Source organism: Equus asinus, chromosome 16 (genome assembly GCF_041296235.1).
Source record: "Equus asinus isolate D_3611 breed Donkey chromosome 16, EquAss-T2T_v2, whole genome shotgun sequence".
Lineage (NCBI taxonomy): Eukaryota > Metazoa > Chordata > Mammalia > Perissodactyla > Equidae > Equus > Equus asinus.
The window spans coordinates 21,430,282-21,454,286 of record NC_091805.1 but is presented as its reverse complement, the minus strand read 5'-3'; the positions used below and the strand labels follow the sequence as shown (position 1 = coordinate 21,454,286).

The window sequence follows — 24,005 nt, the reverse complement described above, 5'->3', positions numbered from 1 at the left end:
TGGGTACTGACATGTAGAGTATCCTGAGCTTCTGCCTTTTTCCCATTGTTTGGAGACAGCGAGGAGAAGTTGTAATGGACCTCTATCAGGGCCCCCTGTGTCTCGTATAGGGTTAAGTAGGCAGTGGATTCAGACCTCAAGAGTCAGAGATTGGAAGATGCTAGAAGTGCCTGGGTCATGGGACAGAAGTAGTCCTGCTAATCCCAAACTGTTAACTGTGATAGTAGGCATTACCTTCAAATAAGATTTCACTAGTCAGATGAATTTGGAATGTCCTGGATTCAACATGGTTAAATGACTTTACTGTAGAGCCATTCAGATTGTTTGATATCCATTTGATACTTTAATATGAATTTTGAAACTATAGGAAAGGAATACTATTTGCAGCATTTCCTAAATCAGTCCTTTTCTTCTTTCCTCATAAAATGTCTTGTGGAGTGCATTAGAATACACTTTGGAGGAACTAACCTAGGGCAATTGTGCGTCCTCAGTTCTCCCAAAGAGCTGCTAAAGGCCTGATACACCATTCAGGCTTTCTTCTTATCAGCAGGATTCCGATTCGACTTGTTTCTAGAAATGAGGCAGTACAATTAGTGTATAGGGACTGGATTCTCCCTCTTTGTTCATTCATTGAACAAATATTTATGGAAAGCTTATTATATACCTCGGGCAATGCTGTCCATAGCAATTTACCTGTAAAATATTTCCTTCCTTTCTCTCATTTTAGCAGTGAAGTACTTGCTGCAAAAAGTTTGGAGGAAGAGAAGGCAAAAATGATGTCTAAATTTTTCTATCAGACCCTGGATGTCACCACCTCTGCTGCTTCTGGATTTTCCAGATGCCTGGATCAGCAGCTTCTACCCCCTCTGAGACTCCTAGGGCTGCTCCCATGGGCTGTAGCTGTAATCGGACGCTGGCTGGAGGCCCCCTGGAAGTGAGCTCCCTGTTGACTTTTGCAAGGAGGGGTTCCCCTGAAGAGTGCTTGGAACTTGCCTCTTGCTAAGCTGGATGTACGGAGAAGGCTGACTCTTGAAGGGGGGCTGCAGGTGGGTGATTAATTTAAAATTCATTCACTCGTCTATTCTTTCCCTCAACACATTGTTATGGAGTGCCCAAAAAATGTGCCCAGTTCACCATGCTGGTTTGGGGATGCAACACTGGACAGGATAGACACCCTGCCTGCCCCCTCCAGCTTAGAGTCTAGCCTAGTGAGGGAGGCAGAAGTCAACAGGCACAGCTGGGTGTGGTGAGCACTGTGGTGGGAGAGTCAGGGGAGGCCTGTGCAGAACTGAGTGGGGTGGGGGATAGAAGGGCATGTTGAGAGCTGTGTAGTCAAAATTTCCTGCTCTGGGTGGGGAAGTTATTTGTACAGTGTTTCCACCCAACCTGCTACTGAGGAGGGGCCAGTCCAGTGAGGCAATTCTCAAAAGGTCATTCTTATCAGAAGAGTCTGTCTGTCTTGCTGTCCAGGAAATCCACGTGGTGCTATTTGTGGTATTTATGTTTTTAAAATACCTATCTCTCAACACCAATTTGTGAACTCTGTGGGCAGAAAAGGTCTAAGTAGGGCCCATTTTAATTCACTCAGTAGGCAAAAATCTAAATTTACAAACCAGATGTGTTAAGGTGGAATACACCGTCTATTTCAGAAATAGTTCCCTCAGCGTCTTCAACTTGCTGAGTTCTGCCCAGCCCATCAATTTTATCGACAAGTAGAGGACCTCTGAATTAGGGAATCAGTATTCACACTACGGAATGAACCTCCATTTTCACAGATGGTGTCACCACGAATTTTTTTAAATAATTACCCTTTCTTGGTAATTAATGTCTGATCTTATCTTCAAAAGTCACATTTACAGATCACTTCTAAGGAATCATTGAGCGCCCAGAGCCTGATTCTTTGTTTATCCTCATGCTGTGTATGGCCTTTTTATAATCCTGAGGCAATCTAGGAGAAGTCTGTTATGGTAAAACCAGACTTTTAGTCTTAATTTTGTGTTCTATTAAATATCATTATCTTTTCTTTAAAAAAGTTGGTGGAGGGGTGGTGGAAAGACTAAGGAAAAGAGGCAGCTTAATTTTTAAGTTTGAAAGGTTGTGAAAAATGCTGTCTAAAAAGAAGAAGAGTAACATGACTATTCTCATTTTCAAAAAGTTAATGTTCTTCAGAATGTGATAACATCATAATAATGATCATAATTAGCTTAAGTGAAAGATACAGAGTCCTTTTCTTAGCACTCACTTATTTCCTTGAATCATTTCAAATGGATACCCATATTATTGCATTGCAACACTTTATTTCCTTTAACAGAATTATGAAATTACTTAAAGGATCAGGTAGAACAGGATTTCCCAAACTTCAGATCATGACCCATTAGTGAGTAAGGAAATTAGTAAACTGAGTCATGATTGATATTTTATCCAAATGAAGAAATAGGATAAAATAGAAAACACCAGAGTACATCACACTTTGTAAGGGTAGATTTTGTTTCATGAAATTTTGTCTCAGATACATATATATACACACGTATATACAGTCTTACATAGTTATATATGTATATAAATAACGTATAAGTGCATACATCTGAGTGTACTGAATCAAAATTTTTAATGTATTTCTCACTGTGGAATGCAGACACAAAGTTTGAGAACTCCTATGATGGAGAATATTCAAAACGCAAAGTAAAACATAAATGACCATGTTACTCTGCACACTAAATATGATTTTATAAATGCTAAATATCTTTATTAAAGCAAAGTCTTCAGCCTTAACAAATTTACAATTCTGCTAAACAAAAGAGGCATTCAGGCAAAGTGGATTCATATATGTGCGTGTATACGTGCCTACAGACTTCAACCTATAAATAGAATTTTAAAAACCTTTAAACATATTTAAAAGCTTTAAAATATAATTAGAAATAGAACTTCCTGATTCCATGAATAACCGTTGTTAATAACATAAAATCAAAGGCGCAGCTGTGCTGATATTTTCACGGTGTTCACTCATTCACATGCTAAGCTAAAGGCCAGTGTGAGAAAAATTGCAGGTAGCTGCTAGTTTTGTAGTTTAAAATTTATAGCCTATTTAGCACCTACCCTCTCATTAGCCCGGGACTATAGTAGATGGTCTGTGTGGTGCAGTTGGAATCCAGGAAGAAATTCTGAAACTGCATTTAGTGGTTGAGAAAAGATCCCTCATCTTAATGACTTTTCCCCTTGATCTCCCTCTGACGTGAATCAGCCTTGCTGAACATTGTAATACTGCTTTGCTCATTCCTCATGATGGACCATATAGGCTTCCCGGGAACTCTCAGGACTAGAAACATTCCAGACATTCCTTAACACAACATTCCTCAAAAGGTTGGTTTCTTAGGATCCTGCAGGGGCACGGCCTGCATGGTTCACAGAGACGGCTGACACGCCTTTCATTAGTAGATGGGTCAGACGGCGGCAGCTGCCTCTGCTCTGAAAGACTTGCTTTACTCAACTGGGAGTCCATCAAACTGGCTTCTAGAAGGGTAATTGAGGACACTGGGATTCTCGGTAAGGTAGAATCAATCAGTGGGGCTGCGTGTTCCAGCTGCACAGTGAAGCTACACATTGGTTGTATATCTTGGTATGATGTGTGTTTACTTTGGAAAGAGGCATTTAAATGAAGTTTCCTATAGCAAAGTCTTGGCCCCCCAAATCCAAGAGTCTCAAAGTTACTTTCAACAAATCCAAGAAATAGAAATTCTACACTGGAACTCTTGTTAGCTGCCTTTCTTATAAAAATAATTATAGGACACACCATTTCGCTCTTTTTCCATATTAATATTTCCGATTCTGCCTCTTTCCTCCCTCCACCTCTCCTCCCTTTGCTCCTCATACACTTCCTTTGAAGTTCTCTAATTCTCTTTTTAGACTAGGACAAATTGATATCAAACATTCTAGTGTTGAAGGTTTTCAAGAAGAAGCCAAAAACCAAGAAACTTCTTTCACATATGACTGGATCCCTTCACATTCTTTCTGGCTGATGGGCTATTCACTGCCAACCTCAGGGGTTTCATTTGCCTGGAATTCTCCTTACCCTCTTCTTCCCAACCCAGCCTCTCCTCTCGGTTTCCACATTCCTTGATAAATACAGCCAAACCCAGCGTCTTTCTCGGAAACACAAAACCCTAGTGCAAGGCCTTACACATAGCTCTCACTCCATGAAATATGAGTTCTTGGCCAAGTGTGGTAGGCTGTGATAGCACACCTGGGCCTGGGCGATCTGACCAGTGGAGTTTGTCCTCAGGCCCTATTCTTTCTCAGTGACCCACGAGATACTGAACAAATTAGAGGAGCTCTATATTCAGCATGTGATTGACTGCCAGTGAAATGTGACTCAGAGCCCAGAGGTGCCTCACAGAATGAGCAGATGATTAAGAAGCTGGGGATCATGTCACACTCCAAATGTACAGTAGAATAGTTGGAGGGAATGTGATTAGCTTCAGGGATAAGTATTTGTCTCTCCTCATCTCCCCCTCCATGTAGCTGTGGGCTGGGACTCACTGGAAGTGTTGCTAAAATGAGAGTAATGTGGGCAGCGCTTTTTCCTCTAGCCTGTATAGGACACTTACATTGCCGTGTCCTTTGTTGTCATCTTTGCTAGTCACCTCTCTGGTTCATTTAACCAGAAGGCCTTCTGACTTTGGAATCTGTAGGAGAAGTTTCAAATGCCAGCTCTGAAACAGAGCAACTCACCTAGACAAGTCCTGTAGGATGTTGTCATCTAAAAATACCCCTAGTGGATCACTGGGAGCAGGAAATGAAGCAGAGATAGCAAATTCACACCAACTTTTAAAACAGTCACTATGGAGTGTTTACAAGGATCCCACAGATGACTAAAATTAGTTTATTCTGCATGGCATTATCCACTGCTGACTCAAGATGGTGATACAAGCAGTGTTAAGCTGTGAGCTCACCAGGAAGCTCATTCTCTAAAATTGTTCTCTGGCAGGGAATGACCCCTGGTTCACATCACTGGGGAAGATGGGGTATAAATAGAAACTTGTTATGCCATCACTCAGAAGCTATGTTTTCCTCTTGTCTCCAGTTCTCTGTTTCTAGCAGATGGAAGGGTCTCCTGATCAGTCTGTTGTCTCTCTGTGCTCAGGAGTATGGTGTGTGCATGTGTGTGAAAATCATTCTTTTAGTCATGCAATATAATAATTGGAAAGCGTGGAGGCTAAGTGATCTGGTAAGGATCATGCAGCAACTCACTGACACTCAAAACTGAGTTTTTGGTCCTATAATTTTCAAAGAGTTTTAAACATACTGAGATTCTGCTGTTTTTCCTATAAGGCAGAATGCAGGTCCTGTGAGCCGACCTAAGTGTAGATGGTCAACTGGTTGAAAACGTGTTCAGATAGGTATAGGCAGAGAAGAAACTATAGATACATGTGCCGTTGGGGTGGTTTCTCTGTTATAAAAAAAGGTTTTCTGTATATTTAAGGTCAAGTTTATCAGAATAAAGCTGCATGCACACTCTACTAGAAGTTATTTTTTTGATTGATTCTCTCAAGTAGTCAATTCAATAAAGAAATAAAGTCATACAAATCAACTATTTAACTAAATTGGCCACTTAATCCAGTAAAAAAGTGACTCCAGCATTTCTGTATTAGCCCATAACCTGTTATGTTTTCGTGGCTCGTTTTATATTCTTTTCCATACAGATTTTCTGTAAAATTTATTTCGGGACACAAATAGATATTCTTCAGTGTGTGCTAGAGTCATTTTAGTTCTAAACCATTCTATTTCTCTTCAGGTGCCCATTCTCTGCTACTGATAACTTTCCCCCATCTGTTTAATCCATTTTCTGTCTTATTAAATACTGGGATTATTTCTTCAGCAACAAAGCCCTCAAACTATGCATCACTGATTTTCTATTTTTGAAGCTCTGGAATTTTCCTTGTTGGGACACTGAGTGCCTCATTTCTAATTAGACTTTCCTTCTTACTCATATTTGGCTTTGCTTTATCAATAAATTACACAACCAATAACTGGGAGCAGGATCCTCGAGTGTGCTGCAAACATGATTCCCAGTGACTCGTGGAAAAGAAGGAGCATTCCGGGAGAGATGGGACTGGAACTGTGATGCGGGCAAGATGACTATCAGTGTTGATAATGTAATGAGAAGTTGTTAATTTTTAAGCAACAGCTGGACTCTTACTCAGATTGGTAGTGGCTCTATTTTGTAGTCAGATGAAAGTTTTTAGTAGAAACTATCCCGTTTTATTGGATATTTCCTTTAAAAGTCTTTGTACCAAGAAGCATCTTTAGAAAAGACCATTGGACCTGTCCTGTCGTAAAACCAGGGTTGAGCAAAGTGCTCCAGAAGCAAAGTGTTTTCTAAGATCTTGTTCTGATGCCTCCACCTCCATGAAGTTTTCCCTCATCACCCCAGAGGGGAACCACGTCTCCATCCTTTCGACTCCCACAGTACTTTGAGATATTCCAGGTAAGCCACTTAGCACAGAGCCTGGTATAAAGAAAGCGTTCATTATTATTGTCCCTGCCTCTTTGTAGCCTGTGTCATCTTCCGCTGGAGGGTCTAATGCATCATTCCATCCTCAGCATTGACTTTGTACTTTCTGGGTACTTGGGAAGCATGTATTGAACAAATAACAGATTGTCAGTCCATCTCAGGTATCTTTATACCCCTCATGCTGACATTCAGTAGACACTCAAAAATGTGAGGGTAGTCAGTGTTCAATGAATGGACGTAAACAAAAAACTTCATTGTAACTTTTTTGAATGGCCGCCAAAATTCAACCTTTGTGTTCACAGGGTTACCTGTCTTAATCTTCTGTTGGGGCTAAAGATATTAACGACAACTTTACTCCTGAGCTCAGTTCCTGTAAATGGTGTGCTGTTTCTTTAAATAACTGGCCAACTAAGCTTCATCGGCATTTCCCATATGAGGAGTAAAATAAATATGGCTAATATTAATTGGGCATTTGTTTTGGGCCAGGCTCTGTTCTAAGCACTTTACATATACTCACTTATTTAATTCTCACTGCAATCCATTCTAAAGTCAAGGCACTAAGGCACAATGTGGTTAAATCCCTCGCCCCAGGTCAGCCTCTTGCCAAATACTGAATTACAGCCAGAGCTGGTCTGGACATGCAGACAAGTTATAGTTTGATGGCACCTATCACCCTGCTTCATGCAAAATGCTAAAATGAGAGCAAATGCCAGACCAGTCCAGCCAAGATGCTGCTGTCCAGAGGCTTCACGTCTCTCTCAAATATACTCGAGCTCTCAACTGTCCTCTTTATTGCAGGTATCCCAGCTAGAGAAGGGGCGGAGGGCCGAAGAAGCTGGTGCTGGGCTGTGAGCAGAGGAAATTTTTATTCAGATGCTCAGACTCTATATCTTTGTAAATATCTGCTCCGCTCCATTAGTAAGCACCACCCTGCCTCGTCTACTACCACTTTCCCGCTCATACTCTGATCTCTTCCAACTCTTCCCTCAGCTTTGAATTTTCCACTTCCCGACCCTCCTTCAGTTGTCTGGGCCCTACAGGTCATGTGTGATGCAACTTAGATGGCCCATCTTGCTGGAAGCTGTCCCTGACCCTCCCAGACAGGTGTCAGATCCCTACAATCCCCTGTGTTTCTTCCTGTCTCGGCGGCTTATTGTTCCACATTGTAATTGGTGGTTTAATTGTCTCTGATACTAGACTGTGAGCTCATCAAGGGTGGGGACCCTGTCTTGCTCACTGATATCCTGAGAGCCCAGCACAATTCTGGGTGCATAGACGTCTCATAAATGTTTATTGAATGAAAATATAAATGAATAAATAAAAATGTTCCCTTGCATATCCACTCCACTCTGAAAGTATTACATAAACCAACTACAAGGGCTGTGCACCTCCACATTCAGATGCCTGAGACGGGCTAGAAGGGCACAGCCAAGAATAACAGGTTGAAGATGTTATTTCTTTGTCTCTATATAGCAGAGAGAAACTATCCCACCGTTATCCAACCCCAGACCATAGGAATAAATAATCTTTGATGAGGAGGGAAAAAAGTAATCCTGAAAAATTTGCGGCTAGAAAAAAATGTTTCAAACAGCATTTTATCCTTCCCCTCTGTGGGCTTGTTGTGTAAATTATGTGTGAGACAAATATGTGATAGAGCGATTCAGCGGTAATTACTTGTTCTCAAATGTTTGGTTAACCACGCCTCTTAATCCCACATACAGTAGTTTAGCACAGAATTAAATTCTGCCCTTTAGGCAGGATAAGCATTTGGAGTTTCTTGTTTCTGTAGTTTAAATGTTTTTATCCCAATATTTGTCCTTTTCCATTTAGAATAAATGCACTGAGTGTGTGTGAGGAAATGTAAATAGCATGGAATTTTTATGATTCAACTCATCATCCTTATTGGTTTGAGGTCGATTTTTATGGGCACTAATTTTTTAAAAATTACTTATCTGTAATTAGTTACAGGAACATAGAAAGAATTACCAGACCACTCTTTCCTCTAATGAATATAGCATCTTCTCTTTGCCAATAATTGAAGCCTTTAATTTTATAAAGGAAAAACAATTCCTTCCACCTTTACTCTCAAAATGCAGAGACTTCAAAAACAGTGTTATTTGACATAATTAGAGAGAAAGGTTTTCCCTGCTGTCACATATAGCAAGAATGGGAAAAAATGTTGATCTAATTGACTGGGGAATCTCTTAACCCCATATCAGTGGTAGTACTAATTTATTCATTCAGAATCTATTAATATTCACTACGTGCCTAGGATGTATCAGAAGCTGCTATTTACTGGCAATATAAAAAATGCTAAGACGTGGTCTCTGTCCTCAAGTAGCTCACCATGGAATGGGAGACAGTTGTATAAACAGTTGCAATCAAACAAGACAAGTCTTACACGGAAGTCGATACAAAGTACAGCAAGGCTTTAGGAGAAGAATCTGAGCTGGCTGGGGAAGTCAGGAATATGGATTCACAGAGGAGAGAGCAACTGAGCGGAGATGAGCGGGAGCAGGAGCTTGCCAGGAAGCAAAGCCAGTCACTGAGCGATGGGGGAGAAGGCATTCTAGACACAGGGCTGAGAAAACTGGGTTGTTGAAATCTTTGGGGCTTAATTATCAGTAACATGTGACCTGTGACGCACTTCACAACTCACAGAGACACATCAGTGTGAGGGAACTGCACTGCAAGGACCACTGGGGAAGCCTTTAAGCACGGCGAGGCTTTGTTCAGATTGGCCTGTAGAGAGAGAGAGCATGAGTTCACTCTGGTAGTTGTTTCTTGGGGAGACCACAGGGAAGCTGATGAGGATCCAGAGGCAGCTGGACCTGGTGATTGACCAGGTGGATCACAGGGCACTTTCTGTGCTGTAAGCCACAAGATCTGGATCGATTCAAGTTTCCAGTTAGTGTCATGGCCACTTACATCCTCCCAGTATAACTTAGGTTGAGCCTTTCACTCAAATTAATTTGTTTTTTGTGTGTATGTGAGGAAGATTGCTGCTGAGCTAACACCTGTGCCAATCTTCCTCTATTTTATGTTGGATGCCACCCCAGCATGGCTCGACAAGCTATGCTGGGTCCTTGCATGAGATTCAAACCTGTGAATCCTGGGCCACTAAAGTGGAGTGCACGAACTTCACCACTACACCACTGGGCCAGCCCCTCACTCAAATTAATTTGAAAGCAGAAAGATGAATTTAGCCTAACATTAGAATATCTTGATGGCATTAAGTGGGGTATTTTCAAAATAGATTTTCCTCTTTGGGGGGAGGATGTTTGTCTGCGTTAATCTATTAAATAGTTGTATCTAACCCTAGAGAGATAATTCTAACACTTCCAATGGAGCATGAACTGAGGCTCACTCATGGTTCTCCATCAGCATTTCTCCTCTTTCTTTCAAAGCAGTTCATAAATATCTTCTTTATGCTTTATATTTGTACTGTGGCTCCATTGGAGCCAGCAAATATAAAGGAAAGAATTTGATTGTCAATGATCAATGTAAACCTGTGATGTCAGATCTATTCTCCTGGTAGCCTAAATCTTCTATTTAATTGTGTATTGACATTTTTCTGTGCTTATGTCCTTGTAAACACCTGTATTTGTTTTCATAGCTCTTCAATATTTCAGGAAGGAAATTCTCCTCCAACCACCTTAATCTACTACTGTCCCCTGCATTCTGTTGATGAGGTCCCTTCTTTGTGCCTTGGCACAGTCCATTTTCTTGCCTGAGTTCTTCCCTCTTAGAAATCCAGGAACCTCTCCTCCTTCAGAATCTGGCTCAAAATTAAATTTCTCTGAGAAATTTAATCATTATTCCAATTGCTTCTTTGTTTCTTGATGTTTGTGAACTGTGTTAGGTTTGCATGCATGTTTCTGCTCGAGTCTTCTTAAACATTTTCGTGTACATATTTTGAGCATTTTCAAACAGTATCATCCTTAACCTAGTGTGAGTGTCCAATAGGTGGTAACTTTAACTGATGGACAGATAGTGGAAATACATTTTCATCTGTCTGCCCTAATTTTATGTTTACCTCTAAAATTTTAGAATTTTTTCTAGAACTCAAATTACATGTGCCATCAAGACATCATCTTTATTTCTGATTTTACAGTACAGTTATTAAAAAAATTTTTTTTAGGGGCTGGCTTTTTTAGTGATTAAGTTCATGCACTCTGCTTTGGCAAGCCAGGGTTCGCAGGTTTGGATCGCAGGCACAGACCTACACACCACTCATCAAATCATGCTGTGGAGGCATCCCACATACAAAATAGAGGAAGATTGCCACAAATGTTAGCTCAGGGCAATCTTCCTCACCAAAAAATAAAAATAAAAAAAATTTAAATTTGTTATGTACACAGAAAAGTACAGAATATAACAAACCAGAATTTTAAAAGGCAAATATCCAGTCATTTGCATTTCAAATATTTTGTTTTTGTTAGGAAGAAATAAAATATTAGAGATATAATTGATATCCCTTTTGTAACTTTCTCTTACACTATTTTCTTTCTTTTCTTCCTAGAGGCAACCACCAGCCTGAAATTGGCACTTTTACTTTCCATCTCTGTTCCTATACTTTTACTAAATATGTATCTTTCCATAATCAATATATTTGTTAATGTTTTTGTTTAAAAATTTTACCTAAATGCTATCTTCACACATCTGGATTTTATTGTTTTCTCCAATCTAAGAATCTCTGTATTTTAATAAACAGATGTAATCCATTCATATTTATTGTGATTATTGACATGTTTGGGATTATTTCCAGCATCTTACTCGGAATTTATTTACCAACGCTTTTCAGTGCTTTTCTTCCTCTTCTTCTTTCTTGTCATTTTATAAGTAATCATTCCTTTATTTCCTTTTTGTTTTCATGCTGGTTTGGAAGATAAACACTCTATCTTCCTAATGTGGCTACCACTTTAAATTTAAAAATATGCATTATTTAAAAAACTTCAAGTCTGTGCTCACCTTCTCAATTTTAATTTCTTGGTATCCATCTAGACATTTTTTTCCCTATGCAGATACAAATGTCTATCTTTCTTTTCCTTTTTCCTTATTTTACAAAAAGATGGTTATGCTATACACACTCTTCTACAGCTTACTTTTCTTAAATATATCTTTTGAACTTCTTTCTATCTCAGTAATATGGTTCTGTCTCATTTTTTTAATGGCTACCAAGCAATGATGATAATAGCTAACATTTGCTGAGTGATTACTGTGTGCTAAGAGTTTTTGTCTCATCTGCAGTTTACAAGAACCATAGGTGGAAGAGAGTGCTATTTTGGAGATGAGGAGCCTGAGGTTTAGAGAGGCATGATAAGTAAAAGAATGGCCACCAAAGATGTCCACGTGCAAATCCCTGGAACGTGCGACTGTATTACCTTACACACCAAAGGGGAATTTGCAGCTGACAGTAAGGTTAGAGCTTGAGATGGGGAGATTATTCTAGACTATCTGGGTGGGCCCAATCTAATCATTTGAGTCCTTAAAAGTGGAACCTTTTCCTGCCTGGTTAGAGAGATATGTGATGGTGGAAGCAGGGTCAGAGAGATGACAGTGTGAGAAGGATTTAACGCCCCATTGCTGGTTTTGATATGTAGGGGTCTATGTGTAAGGACCAGCAAGAGGACCCTATGAGTGAAGGGCAGCCCTCAGCACACAGCCAGCAAGGAAACAAAGACCTTAGTCTTACAACCACATGGAACAGGATTCTACTAACACCTGAATGAGCAAGGAAAAGAATTCTCTCCCAGATGCTACAAGAAGAACCCCAGCCCTGCTAACACATCGATTTTTGCCCAGTGAGACCCATATGGGGCTTCTGACCTACTGAACTGTAAGATAATAAATTTGTGTTGTTTTACACCTCTAAAATTGTGGTAATTTGTTATGGCAGCAATAGAAAATAACTACAGTAGCCACAACTAATAAGTTGTAGTGAAATGGGAACTCAAACTCAGGTGGTCTGACTCCAGGGCATGTATATGGCTAAGTCATGATTTATTTAACCAGTCCATATTGATGAGAATTTAGATTGTTTTTAATTTACAGTGTTCCAGGCAATAGGACAGTAGATTTCCTCATATCCGTATCTTCAAACACTTTAGTTAGACTTTCTATAGGAAAAGCTCCTAAAAGTGAAACTATTGGATCAAAGAATAATCATATTAAACATTTTTATAAATACTGCCAAATTGCCTTGCAGAATGTTCTCAACGTAGCACTTAGACAAGAACTGAAATCAGCAGGAGAAGAATAAACAAAATGTATGGATGGATCTGGGTCACTGGTGACCATTTCAGGCAAGCAAAGAACTGAAGAGACCACATAACTGAAAGTGCCCTTCTTCATTTTAACTGGAGAAACTGCAGACATTTGTTCCAGAAGTGTCCCGGCCGCGTCTTTCCTACGTGCTTTGTGGATAAAATCATTCTTTGTGCTTTCACTTCTGGTTTTACTACTTGTTTTTGGCCTTTGAAGTAATAAAGACTGACAAAAATAAATAGCCTTTTCAGTAAATATCCCTTGTACTACACATCCATCCAAAAATGCTCTTTACTTCAACTGAGGCTAGCGTTTCCCATGTGCACAATTAGATACTTTAAAATACTAATAGCATGTCATTAATTTTGGATGAGAGGCTTTCCAGCAGGGCCCTGTCACCTTAAGGGACCCCAGGCTCTGAAAGAAAAGGAGTCTTTCTTGCTGGAAATAAACATTTACTTTCCTTAGGCATCTTAACTCCACTCTTATCTGGAAAGTGGTCTCTCTCTCCTGGCTTGCACCAATGCTTTTGTTGAGCATGTAGATCTGATAGCATCTATTTTTCCCCCAGGCTCTTTCTTTTGTTTCAGAACTTCCTTTTCTCTTACTCTACTCCCTCGGAGATGTTGATTTTCCCCTTAGGCTGTGATTTTTTATCTTTAGGTTTGTGACACTTTTTGACGCAATTGTTAAGCTTGTTTTTTGCCCTTGTGCTCAACTGTTAGATCCTGGGACACTGTAATAAACATCCTCTTGGCTGTGAAATGGAAAGAGGTCTAACTAATGATGTTTCTGGGTTTGTTTACTTATTTATTTATCTTTGCTTCATTTCACCTAGGAAACCAGAATGGAAAATTTGATTTCTGATAAATTTTAAGCTATTATAATGACTAATAACTCCACCTATTTATTGAATACTTACCATGTGCCTGATACTAGTCTTTTTTGAAATAATGCTATAACAAACTCCTCAGGGCCATTTTTTAAGGTAGGTGCTGTTATTAGCCCGTTCCACTGTTGAGGAAATTGAGGTTTCAGAAAGTTAGCCTGCTCGAAGCCATATCATAGTAAATAATAAAGCTGAGATTCAAACACAGGCTTGTTTGATCGGTCTATGCTCTTAACCACTGTGCCATCATGTTCTTTGGCATTTCAAATCATTTGTAAGCAATATTTCCAAGAATGTTTTTAAACAGAAAAAAATTAAACACAGAGCTACTTAGTTGTGGTGAAGTAGAAAGAACACTGGGACAGGAGTCAAAAGAGGGAGTCCTCACTGTGTCCTTAACTAGCTGAGCAGGTCCCCAGTCAAGTCCTTTCACCAGCCCTTCCCTTAGCCTTTTTCCCATTTGTGAAGGTGCCAGTCTTCTAGCATCCTTAAAAAACTTGATTTCCTCTTCTTTAATTTTTCCTATACTGAGATACACGAAACCTGCCACTCCCATATCATTTGTGACAGTGAAGGCTCATATCAGATGAGTCGGTTGGCACAAGGCTACTTTTCCTAAAAAAGGAAGGGAAAAGCAATGATTAAATGCCACCCTCCTGGCAGAAAGCAAGCTAAGCATAATGACTCAAGTTCAAAGCCTAGAAAATCTTGGCGGAAACTGGGTGGATATATCCTTCTGTTTCTAATTTTCTCTGTGTATATTCATCGTTGACCATAGAAATGTGGATGAGTGTGTGGCTCATTATTTAATCATCATCTCAAACTTGCTCAAGCCATTGTAGAGTAATAAAGCGACCAGATTGTATTTGTCCAGTCAGAAATGAGACCCAGCCATCAAGAAGACATGCTAACTTTCTCGAGCATTTATCTTTATTCTATCACAGAGCTTTTTTCTACCCCATGTGTTGTGGGGTGAATTGTGGCTCCCCAAAATTCATATGTTGAAGTCCTAAGCCCTAGTCCCTCAGAATGTGACTGTATTTGGAGATAGGGTCTTTAAAGAGGTAAGTAAGGTAAAATGAGGTCATAAGGGTGAGCCCTAATCCAACATGACTGGTTCCTTATAAGAAGAGGAGATTAGAACACAGACAACATAGACAGAGGGATGACCAGGTGAGGACACAGTGAGAAGGTGGCCATCAGCAAGCCAAGGAGAGAGGTCTCAGAAGAGACCAACCCTGCCAACACCTTGATCTTAGACTTCTAGCCTCCAGAACTGTGAGAAAAATCAATCTTTTCTTGTTTAAGCCACCCCGTCTGCAGTATTTCGTTATGGCAGCCCTAGCAAACAAATACACCGTGTTTTAAATCCAGAGTTGTTTTAAGGTTTCTCCTTTAATTCCCGAAAGATCTTCACCTTCATTTTTTTTTCCCTCCTTTGCTTAAGCAAGATTTTCTTGCCCTGATAAGTCATACTCAGGTGTCAAGCTTCATCCATGTACTGGGGTACAGAGATTTCACAGAATTAATGGTGTTTGAAAAGTACCCAATGTTAGATGAATCTTGACTGGTACTTTGAATATAGCTTACATATTTACACCTATGTAAAATCCCTGACTTGTCATTGATTCACCTGTGTGTGTCAGTTCTTAAATAGATTATTTAATTTTATAACTAATAAAATAAAACACTGAACTATATACAATTGATTTCTCACTTCTCACCCCACGTCCATGAATTTTCCTCCTTCATCTTACTTCCTATGTTGATAAAATGGCAGCAGCAGCAGCAGCATCCATCTAGGCTCAGGTTCTCAAGCAGTGAATTTAGAGAGTCATTCTTGATCTTTTCTTTTCCTTATCCTGCACATCCAACTCATTACCACTTCTGTTCGTTCTTCTTTTAAAACATCTGATAGTAAAGAGACTCGTAATATTAAACTATAATGTTAAATTTGAATTAGAAGTATTGACATGGACTCATGAATTAGAATATGCACGTGTGTCTATCTCTATCTATCATCTATCTATCTATCTATCTATCTATCTATCTATCTATCTATTCTAGCTCTGTCCACTGAAAGAACATAGAAGCAATGACATCCCTCTAGCAGTAAACATACCTAGAATCCAGATTTGGGTTTCTACTCACTATTACCTAAAAAAGAACAATGACCTTTGGAGAAATAGCTGATTCTAGTTGTTGAGCAGGGAAAGTACAAAGAGAGTTTAGGATATCTTGTTGTGTCAGAAACAAAGGAAGTGCCCAGTAATTTATGGAGGCGTGTTAACAGGACCCAAGGGCTAGTTTGAAAGGACTCCCACTAGCCAGATTTTAGGCAATTTGAAGATGACTATAACTTATTGTAAAACATTAAATATGTAAAAATCCATGAGTCCATGGTGGTACCCAAAAGAGTGAAAGGAAGGAGAAAAAAAATAATTTGCATCATTGAAGGTGACTATTCAATAGATCCTTACTCTGAAATTGGTAGTAAAAGGGAAAGAACTAAACATTTGCCTTGGCTTTTTAGGGGAAATTGTATATCATCCTAGTTAATCAGGAAAAACTCATCTTTAGAAAAGAATGCCAAAGAAGGAGTGGTAAGATTTGAAAGTCATCGTTTTGCAACTTCTAATGAAATCATTGATTCAAGCAAGTATCATCAATGGTGAAAGATTATTGCGGAACAGGATATTCACACAGTGACAAAGCATCACTTCACAAGTTACTTACCAATTGCATAGAGCACAAAGGAGAGATCTGACAGTTACCACTTTGGCCAAATGATCAACCTAAGCATTGATAATATGGGATACACTTGCATTGTGTTCCTCCTGATGTGATGCGGATGAAACTCACAGAATTGTTTATAAACTATTCTTGCCAAAAGTTTTTAACCTGAGTCTAAGTAAGTTTTTAGACGTTAAGTCAAATATATAAAAATTTTAGAGACTCTAAGAACAATCAAATTATAGGGAAACTTATAGAGGAATCCCAAATGTGAAATAGTCTATAAGACAACATTTTGGATTTTTCCAAAAGTCATTATCATTGGCAGAGAAAGAGTAGGGTGAGCTCTAGCTGAAAAGAGACTAAAGAGACGTAACAACCAAATACAATGTATGAAACTTGATTGGTTTTTGGCTTGATGAAAACAGCTAAAAAAGCATTTTGGGGAAAATTGGAGAAAATTTGAATATGAGCTATATATTAAATGATATGATACTAAGAAGTGAATATCAATTTTCTTAGACATGATGACATTGTGGTGATATATATGAAAATTCTTATTTTTAGAAGACGCATATTTGGGTGTGAATATTTAGGTGTGAAGTGTGATCATTTCTAGAACTTTCTTTCAAAACAAATGTATCTATATGTACATTTTCCAAAACTTATATATATGTATACGTGTGTGTGTGTGTGTGTAAAAATAAAACAAATAAGGCAAAATGGTAACCATTATTGAATTGATGTTGAATCCAGGTAGAAGTTGCATAGGTATTTATTTTACTATTGTTTCAACTTTTCCAGATGTTTAAACTTTTTCATATTAAACAGTTTGGGAAAATTTTTATGCCTCTTTTCCTTTTATGCTTCCACCCTCATCTCTGTCCCCATTGGTACTCTCCTACTACCACTCTTCGTCATCTCTTGCCAGAAATATTGTGGTGGCCTCCTAAGTAGTTTCCATCTGCAGTCGAAATGCCCTCCAAGCCATCTGCCAGAGACAGCTTCCGAAAAGTCAGCTCTTACCATTTGCCTACCCTGCTTCCCTTCATCAGTAGTCACACCCTCCTCCCCCATCACCCACATGGTAACATCTGAATACGCTTGGCAAGCAAGACGGTTTACACTTTCACTCCAAACTACTCTCACATCACATTCTCATTCAGGGTATTCTCCCGCCATCTCATAGCCTCTGCTCTACCAGGGGTCACAGCCGCAAATGCCCACGGAGAGGACTGGGAGTAAAATAGTAGAGGGTTTGGGGTCTGGGGTGGACAAGGGAGAAGGAACCCCCTCTAAAAGGGGTAGCTATTACTCAGGACCAGTTGAATGCGGGCCCAGTGTTGCTAAATCCTTGTGTTTCCAGTAAGTTAGAAATAAAGATTTGTATACACATTCTCCTAATTTTAAACACTGATGAGTAATTTATTTTTTTTAAAACACTGCAGGCTGAAAAAAAAGTTATGGGCTGCAGTGTGACTCCTCCATGACTGAATGCTCACTCTTTCAAACTAACCTCTATGTCATTCTTCCTTCTTTCTCCTTGGTCTGGAGTATTTTCTCCATCCTTTTCTGAGTGAAATCCTACAAATCCTTCAAATCCTAGCAAGCAAGGCCTTCACCTTCCCTAACTCCCCCAGGCAAAGCCGGCACCCCGTCTGCAGAGCGCCTAGCCATTCCTACAAACCTTCATCCCAGGACTTGTAACAGAATTACATCTTTGGTTGTCGGGCTTCTCCCGCTGGATTCTGAACCTCATGATTAAGAGCCATGTTAGTGTCTTGCTGTCTCTGCTGTGCTGCTCAGTGTCTGGTATGAAGTCAGCATTCAATGAACATGTGTTGACTGAGTTGCGGGTTGTTAAAAGTAATGCTTTCGAAGAATTTAGGACATGGCTTCTAGGGCTTTCAGTTAGAAATGTGCTTAAGAATGTCTATGAATCAGTAGAAGAAAAATTTCTGTTTTATTCCAAGTAAGATTGTCTTCTGGGATCATTTTTCTAATATAGGAAATCAGGTAAATAAGTTTAGTTTTAAAAAGAAAAAAATTCTCAAAATTGGATTCTTTCTGGCCTTTTAGCCCAAAAGAATGATAACAGCATTGTTTCAAGGATTGTCTTTCTAGGACAATCTTGGTGAAGATCAGGCCAAGGATCCAGACGGCTTCAGTAACCTACCGATGTGCTAAACCTGTTTAAACCTATGGAAGAACTGAGTGGTGGGGTGTGTGCTGACTCAAGTCTCCTCCTCTCCTGGGGACATCAATTCCTATCAGTGCCCTACACATCCATTCTCTCCTTCTTGTCTCTTTCATGCCTTTCTTTTCTGCAATGCTTTCTTTCTTTCATTCACGATTCCCTCCAAAATCCAGCCCAAAATGAACTTCTTCCATAGAGTCTCTGGTAAATGTCATCTGACTTGATTGTTCCTTTATATTATATTCTCCATTTGTCTGTGTTCCTTTATGTTGGCTATGGCTTACTCCAGTGTAAGCTATATAATTAGAATGATTATTATATTAAGAATAAGACAATAAGAATCATTTGAGGGCCATTGTTAAAAATAATAGCTTCATAGACCCCTCCCTGGAGATCCTGATTTGGTGGCCCCGGCGTGGAGAAGGGGATGGGTACAGGTATTTGTATTTTTCAAAAGTGCTACAGCTAATTCTTATCATCAGGCAACTTTGGGAAACACTGGTCTCCTCTTTACAAGCTAGGATTTGAGGTCAGACTGATCAGGATTTGAGGTGGGCTTTGGCGCTTCTTAGCTGCATGCAACATTAGCTAAGTTACCATGTCCAACAGCCATGGTTTTTTATCTGTAAAATGGGAAAGATAAACACTATCACAAGGTTGTTCTAGGGAATTAAGTAATTCACATTATTAGCATTAGAGCTTTAGCACAGTGCCTGGAACATTCTAAATTCTCAGTAAATGTTGACAATTATGTTTATCTTTGCTTGAGTATATAACTGATTCAAAGACTGGATGGTGGTTTCTTTGATTCTGTAACACTGTGGTGATTTAGGGTAGGGTGACCCAGAAGATTTTACCCCAGCCAAAGACTGGGACCCTGCCAACCTCTGCCAATGTTTCATTGCCTCAACAAGGTGTCATCCTTTGTCCTCTTTCTTTTTACCTGTCACCTCCATTAAATTATAGGAAGGTCTTTGAAGCCAGTGACTCTGTCATGTACGTTTGTTAGATAGTAGATCCAGTACCCTGCACAGTAGGCTACTAGCAGAGGGTATTATCTAGTAGAATACACATTTATTTCATAGCGTTATAGAACCATCATTTCTTACTTAGGTTACAACAGCTCCTAGTGGGTCTTGGGGTCCTACACTCTTGCTCCTCTACTATCTAGTCTCTGCACAGCAGCCAAAGTGATCTTTGAACAATGTAATCACAGAATGTCATTCCTGTTTGAAATCTTCCAATGCTTCCCACTGTATGTAGAGCAAAATCCAAACTCCTTACCTTAGCTGTATAAGCCCTACATGATCTGGGATAGGCTGTCTGTCTGACTTCATCTCCTGTCATTCACTTTCTGGATGCACATTCCCGTAACTTCACTGTTCCCTGCCCTGCGCTGTCCTTTCCCTAGATATCCACATCATTCAGCCCAGCTGTCACCTTCTCAGAGACCTGGCTTCACCTCCCTTTCCAATGTTTTTCTCCCATTAGTTTCCATCCCATTACCCTGCTTTATTGTCTTCTGATCACTTACTACCATCTGATATTGCACATATCAGTAGCTGATATTAGCTGTCTTGTTTATTGGAAGTTCCACGAGAGCAGGCATCTTGTCTGTCTGGTATTCCTAGCACTGGGCTCAGAACCTGGTACATTTCATGTGCTTGGTATATATTTGTCAAATTGATGAGTGAACTTTACAAATAGACTAAAGAACATCTACAGAGTCCAGTAGATTCCAACTTTTGTAAAGCAGAGGAATCTTTTTTTTTTTTGACTTTTTTTTATTGAGTTATTGATAGGTTACAATCTTGTGAAATTTCAATTGTACATTAATGTTTGTCAGTCATGTTGTAGGTGCACCACTTCACCCTTTGTGCCCACCCCCCACCCCACCTTTCCCCTGGTATCCACTAAACTGTTCTTGGTCCACAGTTTTAAATTCCAGCAGAGGAATCTTTTATCAAACATAATACTTAATTATTAATATGTGTTTGTTTAATTCTTTTTGCTTATTTCTTGGCAATCAATAGGCTTCTATACACATAAAAAGTTCTTTGCAAGTACTTAACAATTTAATGCATCCTTTTTCAACGAGAGCTACCACCAGGGGGAAATCAATGCCCTGACTTGGCATGGGGTGGACAGTGAGCTGTGGACAGTGAGAAATCTGTCTGGAGGAGAAGCAGGCCTGACAGGGACAGGCGAGAGATGCTGAGTGTTCTGGCGGCATGGCTACTCTAGGGCTTCCCAGCTGCTCTGCAGACAGAGGCAGGAGGAAGCAAGAGAGGCAAGGCCATCATTTGGAGCTCCCAAAGGAGAAACAGCAGGAGAGGGCTCTTTAATGCTGGCCCAGGCATTGGTGAGACACTGACTGGCCTGGAACAGCCCTGGGCCATGGCTGCAGTGCTGCAGAAAGGATGGCAGTGTGGTGGTGGCAGCAGTGGTGATGCCACAAGAACAACATCTCAGGGAGGTATTGATGTGTGAAGCAGCTTCCCACCAGTCTCAAACCATAAGAGACTTGGGAAGGAGGTAAGGACTGCAGTGACAAACAAGTGGCAGCAAGGAGGGCATTTGACCCCTCATACTCTTCCAGGTGATGGGAAAGGATTCAGAGACCTTTAATTCCAGCAGGTGAGCATGTGTGATCTCAGCCAGAGCTATTGGTTTTGTTGTCATTTGGGTTTAATTTATCTTTCAGTATCATTTTCAAGGATTAAACACACCCAGAAATGACAGAGATGTTGGTGTTAGCAAGCAAGGACTTTGAAACAGCTCTTATAAATATACTTAAGGATTCAAAAGAAAATGTGGACTCAAGTGAACAGAGGGACAGTCTCACTAGAGAAATGGAAACTATTTTAAAAAACCCTAGAAATTCTATGACTGAAAAATAAAATATCCAAAATGAAAAATAAAAATCACTAGACGGGCTTAAGAGCAAATTGGATTCTACAGAAGATAAAAATTTGTGAATTTGAAGACAGATAAATTATCTGAACTGAAGCACATAAAGAAGAAAGGCTAAAAAAAGTGAACAGAGCCTCATTCACTGGTGGGGTAATGTGTGGTGGCTTATCATCTGTCAAACTGGAGTCCGAGGAGGAGAGGAGAAACCGACTGAGGCAGAAAAAACATTCGAAGAAAAAAGGATGAAAAGAATCCAAATTTGATGAAAAATATTAACCCATGAATCTAAGAAGCTCAGTGAACCCCAGGCAGGACAAAAAATTTAAAAACTACCTCTGGGCACATCATACTCAAATTCTGAAAACCAAGAATCAAAGAGAAGAGTCGTAACAGCAGCCAGAAGAAAAAGACTCATTCTGCACAAGACCTAGAGGAATGATAAATCTGACTTCTCAACAAGCCAGAAGACAATCAAACAACGTCTTTAAAGTGCTGAAAGAAATAAAACCTATTAACTTAGAATTAGAAACCTAGTGAAAAGAGCCTTCAAAAATGAAGGCGAGAGAGAGAGAGAGAGAGAGAGAAACATTCCCAAATAAGCAAAAGCTGAGAGAATTTGTCAGCAATAGACATGTACTATAAGACATGTTGAAGGAATTTCTTCAAGCTGAAGAAAGTGACACTAGATGCAAACTCAGATCAACATGAAAAATGAAGAGTGCTGACCATGGTAAATACGTGAGTAAATAGAAATTACTTTTTTTCTTGCTTATTATTGAATGAGTAAAATTCTTAAGTGTAGAGCTGAGTTCTTAGTGGACATTGCAGTTGTTGGAGTGTCAGGAAATCTGGAGCCCGGTCCATTTCTATGACCTTAGATAAGTGGCCTAATATTCTTATCTTGGTTTGATCATGGGCCAAGTAGGACTCTAATACCTCATATTCCTCTCTCCTTGGCAAGCATTAAATAAATGTTTCCTTTTACCACTGCCAAACACCTCAAAAGAGCTACCTACCCATTGCTTCTCAAATTTAATGTGCGTATGAATCACCTGGGGATCTTGTTAAATTCAACCACAATAATTAAGTCATTGTGGTATTGGTAAAAGGATAGAGAAATAGATCAATGGAGTAGAATAGAAATATATTCTTTTTTTCCCTTTTACTTCTAATCTATTGTCTTTATACTCATATTTTATATTTAAAGCATCTCTCTTACAAAGTGTATAGAGTTGGTTCTTGTCTTTTTATTCAGTTTCATAATCTCTGCCTTTTGATTGGAGTGTTTAGTCCAATTACATTTAATATAAGTATTGATGTTGAGTTTACGTCTACCATCTTGCTATTTGTTTTTTCCCAACTGTTTCTTTTGTCCCATCTTTTTTTAATTCCTTTGTTTCTCCTTTTCTTCCTTATTTTGGATTTATTGAGAATTTTTAAGTACTCCATTTTATTTCTTCTATTGGCTTAAAAGTTATACCTCTTTGTTTTATTTTTTAGTGGCTGATCTAGGGATTGCAACCTGCATTGTTTACTTAGAAGAGTCTACTATGATTTCATATTATATCACTACATGTGTAGTATAAAAAACTTTCAAAAGTATATTTCCTATTTTCCAGTTTGTTCTTTGCACTATTATTTTCATATATCACACTTCTACATATGTCAAATGCCCCACAATAAGTTTTTACTATTTTTGCTTTAAATAGTCAATTCTCTTTTAAAGAAATTAAGTGAAGTTGATATTAGAGCAATCCTGGAAAACTTTTCTCTGCTTACTGTATTTTCCACACATAGTATGAGAAGTCCTCTACAGTCCCTACCTGCTGGGCTGGGTAAAGCAATCTGTCAGTGAAGTTACCACTGCTGTCCCAATGGCTACTTCTCAGAATCTCTTCAAAATTCACACTAGTGAAAGAGGAGAGCAGGATGCTTAGAGAGGAGGGCAAATACCACTAAGAGGATGGGGAGAATGAAACCTCTTTAAGTCTACATTTTAAAATCTCATTAAGCTTCATTTCTTATGAAGTATAATTTGAAGAGATATATTTCTTTTTAGAAAACAAATTATAGGGCACTTGGGGGTTAGTTCACCCAGGGAGATGTTGATAATTTTATTTGAATTGTCAGTAATACTAGTTCCAGCTGCTGAAAGCAAAATGCAAGCTAAAGAATGAGTCTTTACTTGAAATCCCTGGGCAAAGAAAGTCCTTTGCTTCCTCTCAATGCCACCTGTTATGGGAATAAGGGGGTTTGAAGAAAATATGTCATTGATGATTTTTGAAAATAATATTTAACATTAAAGATTACATTTTTATAATTTTAATTTTTTTTAACATAGAAAACTCAGGTTGCCTTAAATCTTCAAGTGACATATTTGGGTTAAAATTGCATTCAACAATATACCATACACTTCCTCATCATCTGAATGTTTTCAATCACTGTGCATCCCTATTAAAATACACGTCTACGTTATACTTTAAAACTGTATTTCC

The 24,005-nt window shown here is 39.2% G+C and overlaps 1 long non-coding RNA gene across 1 annotated transcript in view; it reads left to right on the top strand.

Annotated features, from left to right (window-relative positions):
• LOC123277661 (uncharacterized) overlaps positions 1-20,475 on the top strand; it is a 64,981-nt gene extending 44,506 nt beyond the window's left edge. Inside the window, exons 2-3 of the long non-coding RNA XR_011494832.1 lie at positions 728-1,046; positions 12,720-20,475. This is a non-coding gene — a long non-coding RNA (uncharacterized lncRNA). The remainder of the gene's footprint in view (positions 1-727; positions 1,047-12,719) is intronic.
• Positions 20,476-24,005: the final 3,530 nt, after the last annotated feature.